The following is an 8,236-nucleotide window of genomic DNA, read 5'->3' as shown; positions in this document are numbered from 1 at the left end:
TGTATTGCTGAGAGTTAACTTTATTTGAGATGTCTCCCATCTCATAGAGTCATAGAATAGTTTGAGTTGGAAGGGACGTTAAAGATCATGTAGGTTCCATACTCCTGCCATGGGCAGGGACACCTTCCACTAGACCAGGCTGCTCAAGGCTTCATCCAGCCTGGCCTTGAACACCTCCAGGGAGGGAGCAGCAAAAATCTCCCTGGGCAACCTGTTTCAGTGTCTCACCACCCTCACTGTAAATAATTTCTTCCTAATCTCCAGTGTAAATCTACCTTCCTTGAACTTCAATCCATTCCCTCTCATCCTTTCCCTGCAGGCCTTTGGAAACAGTCTCTCTCCATCCTTCTTGTAGCCCCCTTCAGGTACTGGAAGGCTGCTCTATGGTCTCCCTGGAGACTTCTTCTGCAGGGTGAAAGTGTATTACTTGCATATAAAACCAGAAAGATGAACAAATTTTTCTTCATTTCTTTCATTGTTCGCTTCTTTCTGCCCCCCTTTCCCTGCCCCCCCCCACCCCCCCGCTATTTCTTCACCTCTGCAACCAAACCAACCAAGCTAGAATACAACAATTAGAATCTAAGATTAAATAAACACATCAGTGTGTTTCCATTCAGTTCTAAGGATGAGCAGGTCAGGGTTTCTTCTGCTGCAAACTGCTACACCAAGAATTCTTCCATTTCCTTGGCAGATAAACACCCTGGTGGAAGATCTGCTCTGGCAAGAACAGGAATAAAAAACCTTATTTCAGATTTGTTCTTCCTCCTCTTCCTATCCACTGAAATATTTATACTACACAGATTTGATGTTGGTTCACATACAAATCTCTCTCTCAGAAATGATGTTTTTCAAAGCTTCCAGGGCTGGAAGGAATCTGAAGCATAGCTCAACTTAATTTTAACACAGGTTGTGCCCTAAAAGTACAGAAGAGCTTCATGAAAAATCTGTTAGCTGCTGCAGCTGGGAGCAAACCTTCGCCTTGCTTTCTCTTCTCTTTAATAAATAGATGAAAGTTGCTCTTTCCACAATGCTCAAGAATGTGCTCCTCCTCTAAAATCCTACTGGCCCCAAAATATAGAAACTGGAACTATTAGGTATGATTTCAAGATTTACAATTCCTCATTCCATGCAAAAATTGAAGCACAGCTACGGAGTCAGGCAATGGACTTCTACTGCTCAGTACTGTTCTTGTCCAATCAGAACACAGTTCTAGAATAACCAGAACAGCAAAAGCATAAATGATCTGCCTTAGGATTGTAGATAGTTTGGGGTTGGAAGGGACCATTGGAAATCATCCAGTACAACCCCCTTGCAGGGAGCAGCTACATCTTCAACTAGATCATCAGAGCCCCATCCACCTTGAATGTTTCCAGTGATGGGGTAGCTACCACCTCTCTTGGCAATCTGTTCCAGTGTCTTGCTGCCCTCACTGTAACACATTTTTTCCTCACATCTAGGCTAAATCTACCCTCCTGTAGTTTAAAACCACCATGCCTTGTCATATATCAACAGGCTTTCTTTCTCAGAATGTTTACCCCTGTCTTCCCCTTGAAATACCACAAGGCTGCCATGAGATCTCCCAGGAGCCTTCCCTTCTCTAAGCTGAGGTGTTCCAGCCCTCTGATCATCTTTGTGGCCCTTTAGATGCCCTCCTCACAATGCTGCACTGTCTTTGCACAGCAGAACTACAACTGTTTCTAACATATGGACTTACCCTGGTTTTGCTAACGTACCTACTTAGCACCTAAAACATCCCACAAAAAGGATCTTCATACCTCAAGACTGGCTCTTAGGAAGCAGCTCCTCCTCTTCTTCTTTTTGAACCTTTCCCTCCTGCTTTCTTTTTTTATCTCTCTGGATGCTATTTTAGGAAAGACAGTGAGACACTGATCCCAGTTTACACTCCAAACATTGACTACCTGAAATCATTTCACTGCCTCTGGCCCAGCAATCTGACTGTTAATTCAGCAGTGGGCCTGAGCAGCAAGGCTTCTGTATCTGACAGTGTCTTAGTGTTACTTTTCTGCTCTCACAGCCGTGAAGCTGAGTGGGAAATTATGAAATTCCCAGAAGATCTGTAGAAAAGACCTTGGGGGTGCTGGTGGATGAGAAATTGCTCATGAGCCAACAATGGCATCCTGGGCTGCATCAAAAGCAGCATAGCCAGAGGTGGACAGAGGTGATTCTGTCACTCTGCTGTGCTGAGACCTCACCCAGAGTACTGTGTCTTTAACATCTTTATTGATGATCTGGACGAGGGCATCGAGTCCATCATCAGTAAATTTGCTGACGACACCAAGCTGGGCGCAGGAGTTGATCTGCTGGAGGGTAGAGAGGCTCTGCAGAGGGACCTCGACAGGCTGGGCAGATGGGCAGAGTCCAACGGCATGAGATTTAACACATCCAAGTGCCGGGTTCTGCACATTGGCCACAGCAACCCCATGCAGAGCTACAGGCTGGGGGCAGAGTGGCTGGAGAGCAGTCAGGCTGAGAGGGACCTGGGGGTGCTGGTCGACGGTAGACTGAACATGAGCCTGCAGTGTGCCCAGGCAGCTAAGAGGGCCAATGGCATCCTGGCCTGCATCAGGAACAGTGTGGCCAGCAGGAGCAGGGAGGTCATTCTGCCCCTGTACACTGCACTGGTTAGGCCGCACCTCGAGTACTGTGTCCAGTTCTGGGCCCCTCAGTTTAGGAAGGATGTTGACTTGCTGGAACGAGTCCAGAGAAGAGCAACAAAGTTGGTGAGGGGTTTGGAACATAAGCCCTACGAGGAGAGGCTGAGGGAGCTGGGGTTGCTTAGCCTGGAGAAGAGGAGACTCAGGGGTGACCTTATTACTCTCTACAACTACCTGAAGGGAGGTTGTAGACAGACGGATGTTGGTCTCTTCTCCCAGGCAAGCAGTACCAGAACAAGAGGACACAGTCTCAGGCTGCGCCAGGGGAGATACAGGCTGGATGTTAGAAAAAAGTTCTATACAGAAAGAGTGATTGCACATTGGAATGGGCTGCCTGGGGAGGTGGTGGAGTCACCATCACTGGAGGTTTTTAGGAGAAGACTTGACGGGGTACTTGGTGCTGTGGGTTAGTTGCTTGGGCGGAGTTGGATTGGTTGATGGGTTGGACGCGATGATCTTGAAGGTCTCTTCCAACCTGGTTTATTCTATGTATTCTATGTATTCTATGTCTTGCTCTGGAGCCCCCAGTGCAAGAGGGGCATGGACCTGATGGACGGGGTCCAGAGGAAGGCCACAAAGATGACTAGTGGGCTGGAGCACCTCTACTATGACTTAAAGAACTGGGGCTTTTCAGCCTGGAGCAGAGAAGGCCCCACAGAGACCTTAGAGCTGCATTTCAGTATCTCAAGAGACCTACAGGAACGCTGAGGGACTGTTTAGAAGGGCTTGGAGTGATAGGACGAGGGATAATGGTTTGAAACTGGAGCAGGGTAGATTTAGGTTGGACATCAGGAGGAAGTTCTTCACAGTGAGGGTGGTGAAATACTGGAACAGGCCTCATCCAGTCTGGCCTTGAACACCTCCAGGGAGGGGACATCCATGCCTTCCCTGGGCAAGCTGTTCATGTCTCATCACCCTCACTGTAAAGACTTTCTTCCTAATCTCCAGCCTAAATTTGCCCTCCTCAAGCTTCAATCCATGGCCACTCCTCCTATCACTAAAAGCCCTTGTAAAAAGTCCCCTCCTGGCTTTCTTGTAGCCCTCTTCAGACACTGGAAGGCTGCTCTAAGGTCTCTTTGGAGCCTTCTCTTCTCCAGGCTGAACAGAAGTCAGATACCCAAATGTTACGCTGTCCAAGGCTTGCTTGCTTGTTTGTTTTGAGATTGCCACTAAGTTATAGAAGACGCCACAAACCTTTTTCTGTGAATGAAATTTTTATTTACACACTGTATCCAGAAGCAGATACATAAATCCTTATACAATTATTTTTCAAAAAAATGTGCAAGAAATTACTAGAATTTGTTTGTTTGTTTGTTTACAAACCAAAACACATTAAAATCAATGGACTTTGGATAATTCACTCTGCGGTGTGCTCGGCACAAACAGTGCACACCAGGTCTGAAACAGAGAGAAAGGAAAGGAAAAAAAAATAGAAGTGTAAACTACAGCAATCTGGATTGCAAGTGTTAACTTCATGGCACTCCACCATCACTATAAAACTCCTTTAACCCAACAGGTATTGATACAAAATTCTTTAGGATTTTGTGTTTTCCTTCTCATTATCTTGTGTGGAATTTAGACCACTTTGCAGATAACGCAACGCCACGTTTCCCTCAGTAAGAGCTATCATTTAGCCCGTTGGTTAGTTAGCAACAACGCTCGTATTCAGGTTGGTGGTTTGGTGGTGGTTTGGTTTTTTTTTTTTTTGCAGTCATAAAAGGATTTTAAGAAATTAAATCATTAACTTATCTGTAGCTTAGCTCAAGAGTCGGCAAGTTCAGTAACAGAGAAATGCTTCTCAACAGGATTCATAGCCCATGTATTGCTGGTATGCTGTTTGAAAGTTCGAACTCCAGCTATTCGCCTCGATGAAATGCAGTCAAAATAAATAATAACAATAAAAATAATAATAGTTTTTTAAAAATTAAAAACTCAAAAGGAAAAAAAGAAAAAAAAAAACCACAAACCCTGCAGAGATTTCACTCAGCCCAGCAGTCAATATTCACAGAAAGGAAACTGGCTGTAACACAAACGTGAAGTCAGCTCGTCTGAGAACAAAGTGTTTTAATTAACAATCGCAGCTCTGATCCTTCCGACAGAAAAAGAAGAGATGGTGATGAGATGGCATTCAGTATGTCAACAGCAGGGTAAGTGCTATATCCTTCAGACAGATCAAAGAACACAAATCACTGGCAGTCGTTTTCTTAACACTGGCTTACAACAACAGAAAAAAACCCCAACAAAACAAAACCAACCCAAAAACCCAGAGGAAATTGTGCAAATTGATGATTATTTTTCTCCTGTTTCCAAACACAAGGCGTTGGTTCAACTCTTCCAATTGGCAAATCTCTCAGCAAGGTCAATCATTTCAGATGCTCAGAAAAATAAAGTTTTAATTCCAAGTCACGTTTTCAAATCCTTTTTTCCCCCACACAGCTGCATAACATAAAGAGCAGACCTTTTGAACCTTTCAACTCTTGTGCTGGATAAAGAGCCAGATCACAGGCAGGTAACTTTTATTCCTAGTGTATCTGTTTCTAAAAGGTCCCCAAAATAGCCTGAATCATTTACCTTTTATTTCTCAAGGATACTTTGTTCCTCCAATTTTCATGAATTTTATGAATTCAGAAGTCAACACAATGTTTGTGGCTACTTCCAGAACTTCTAAATTGCCCACTAAATAAATGTTACTGTGTTTCTTTTATGTTTATCTTTAGGATAAGAAAATGCTAAGTATCTTTACATGTTTTCAGTCCTTTTTTTCTGGCTTCCTTCTTCTGGTGGGCCAGCAAACTCAGAATGAAAAAACACTGTGAGGTTCTGCCTAACGAAACCTGCAAAAACAAGATTTGTGTCTACTTAAAGTCTTTTGAGCTTAGTAGAAACATCACCACCAGTTTTTATCTAGAAACAAAGTGCTGTTAGGGTTCACACATCCTAGGCCTCAACCACTTCACCATGTTCCTTTTAAGGAGACTTTATTGTGGGACTTGGAAACATAATGAATCTGATTGATAGAATCATAGAATGGTTTGGGTTGGAAGGGACCAACCAAGGGCATCTAGTCCAACCCCCCTGCAGTCAGCAGGGGCATCCTCAACTAGATCAGGTTGCTCAGAGCCTTGTCAAGCCTCACCTTGAATAGCTCCAGAGATGGGGCTTCAACTACCTCTCTGGGCAACCTGTTTGAGTGCTCCAGCACCCTCGTGGTGCAGAACTTGTTCCTAACATCCAATCTAATCCTGCTCTTCCGTAATTTCAAACCATTTCCCCTTGTCCTATCACTGCAGGCCTCTGGAAACAGTCCCTCTGCAGCCTTCTTGTAGTCCCTTCAGGTCCTGGAAGGCTGTTCTAAGGTCTCCCTGGAGCCTTCTATTCTCCAGGCTGAACAACCACAGCTCCCTCAGCCTGACCTCATAGCAGAGGTGTTCCAGCCTCTTGATCATTTTTGTGGCCCACCACAGGTGAAGAACACAGCAAGGCAGGCAATTAAAAAAAAAAAAACCAAAAACAAACATCAGGAAAAAAAAAGCCAACCAACAACCAAAAAAAAAACCAAAAAAAAAGCCTGGAGAGCTGAACCAAAGCTTAAAATGGGGGTAGAGGGGGAGAAATAAAGCATCAGCAGGTATGAGTGAGCAAACTGAAATTTGTGAAGGCACGGGCAATAAATTCAGCATCTGTGTGGTGTGTTCTTGCACGTTCTTCAGTTCAGCAACAAGACCAGGAATGTTCTAGCTTCAAATGTTGAAGTTTCAATGCAGTGACTGCTAAATTAATGCATGTGGCATAGTATAAGCATGTGTTTAATGCATTCAATTGTGGTGTTAAACAGCAAAGAATTTTTTTTTTTAAATATACTATTAATCTTTCAAAGACTCTAATGCATAGGCCCTCTAGCTTGGATGGGAGGGAGGAAGGGGGGAGAATTTTTCAAATGAAGACAATGCCAGAGGTTTTCTTCCAAAAGCATGTGTCTGAAATGCAGAGAAGTTGGTTTTCTTTTGTCCAGGGAGAGAATCAGAACACTGTACCATATGATACAAAGGTTATTGTGCCTTTCTGAATCAAGTTAGTGATCCTGATTCGGGGGGCGTGGTGGTGTGGAGCTGGAAGGGTTAAGTCAGTAGAGAGGAAAAAAACCCAAACCAAACCAGAATTCACACTTCCATATATATACCTCAATGGCAGAGCCAACAAATTACACATATAGACTGCTCTAGATTTAAGTTTAAAACTTTATTAGGCTGAAGAAGAAATCCTTATTCTCCCGCCCTTAAAAGCAAAGGCAGCTTTGTATCTACCTTTGATTTTCTTTTACTATTATTATTATTTTAAGTAATTTTTTTTTGTTAAACATTATGGTCAAAAAAATAAATTAAAAAAATATAAATTTTGTCTATCAATTCAGGCAACCCAAGATGCAGTGCTACTGCACCACCTTGCAGCAATACTGTATTCATTACTAAAGACTCATTTGGGGGATAAAAGGCAAGATTAAACAAGAAGAAAACAACCTAGTCACGTATCAAAGCTGGACAGCCTCTTCTAACCTGATGGTTAATGACTAGCAACTCCTGTCAGAGATGGAGAAGATGACATGCTAACACAAAGTAGAGGAGCAGAGGCAGACCAGGCAAGCATCCCTCCCAAGCTAGCTATGACTTCTCGAACAAGTAATTCATAGAAATGATAGAACCATGGGGGAAACAAACCAAATGAACCCAAAACACGAAACAAACAGCAAAATGACTTTGCATAAAGAAAATGTTAGTGTAGAACCTGGCCTCCCCACTCAAAGTCTTTTTTTTTTTCCCCTAGGGAAGGTTAGAATACCTGTAAGCTTTTCACATGCCAGAATCTTTGACAGATATCATAAACATTTACTTAATTGATTCAACATTTCATATGTCAAAACACATTTCATGACCGTGAAGGGAAATGTTTTCCTGTGGTCAGAGTATATCCAAACCTCTTTTCCCCACAATTTGAAAGGCTACGACAACAGAGCTTTAGAGACACAATTTTCAACGTCTTCCATCTGAAATGTTATCAAGTCCTGTTCCTTCCTCCCCAAAAGACAACCAAAAAAAAAAAAAAATTAAAATAAAGGACATTAGTGTATTACTACATTTCAGAAATGGAAAAGCAAAAAACAACGCAGAAAATGGACAATAATATGATTCCAAGTGGCTTAAATACAGATGTAGAAATCGCCCTATTAGAAGTTTTACCCCAGCCTTAAAACCTTACAATGGCTTAGCAATGTCTGTTCCCATAATAACAATTCTTAAGTTTTCCTACAAAGCCAGGAAATTCCCACCCCTCAAGTGGAGGTAGGAGGGAATAGGACAGCAAGAAGGGCCCCCGGTAGATTTTCATTATTTAACTGATGGCATTTAACAAACTCCCAATACCACAATTTCCTTACAGGTGCTAGACATTGACTTCCACATACTTCTTCTTTTTTAATAAAGGCCATTTTTGGAAGGACAAAATAATGAGGCAAGAAGAGGGCTGACCCAACCTTCTCAAACACAAGACAACAGAAGGCTTAGGAG

Source organism: Dryobates pubescens, chromosome 9, assembly GCF_014839835.1.
Source record: "Dryobates pubescens isolate bDryPub1 chromosome 9, bDryPub1.pri, whole genome shotgun sequence".
Lineage (NCBI taxonomy): Eukaryota > Metazoa > Chordata > Aves > Piciformes > Picidae > Dryobates > Dryobates pubescens.
Note: the sequence above shows the minus strand (reverse complement) of the source record.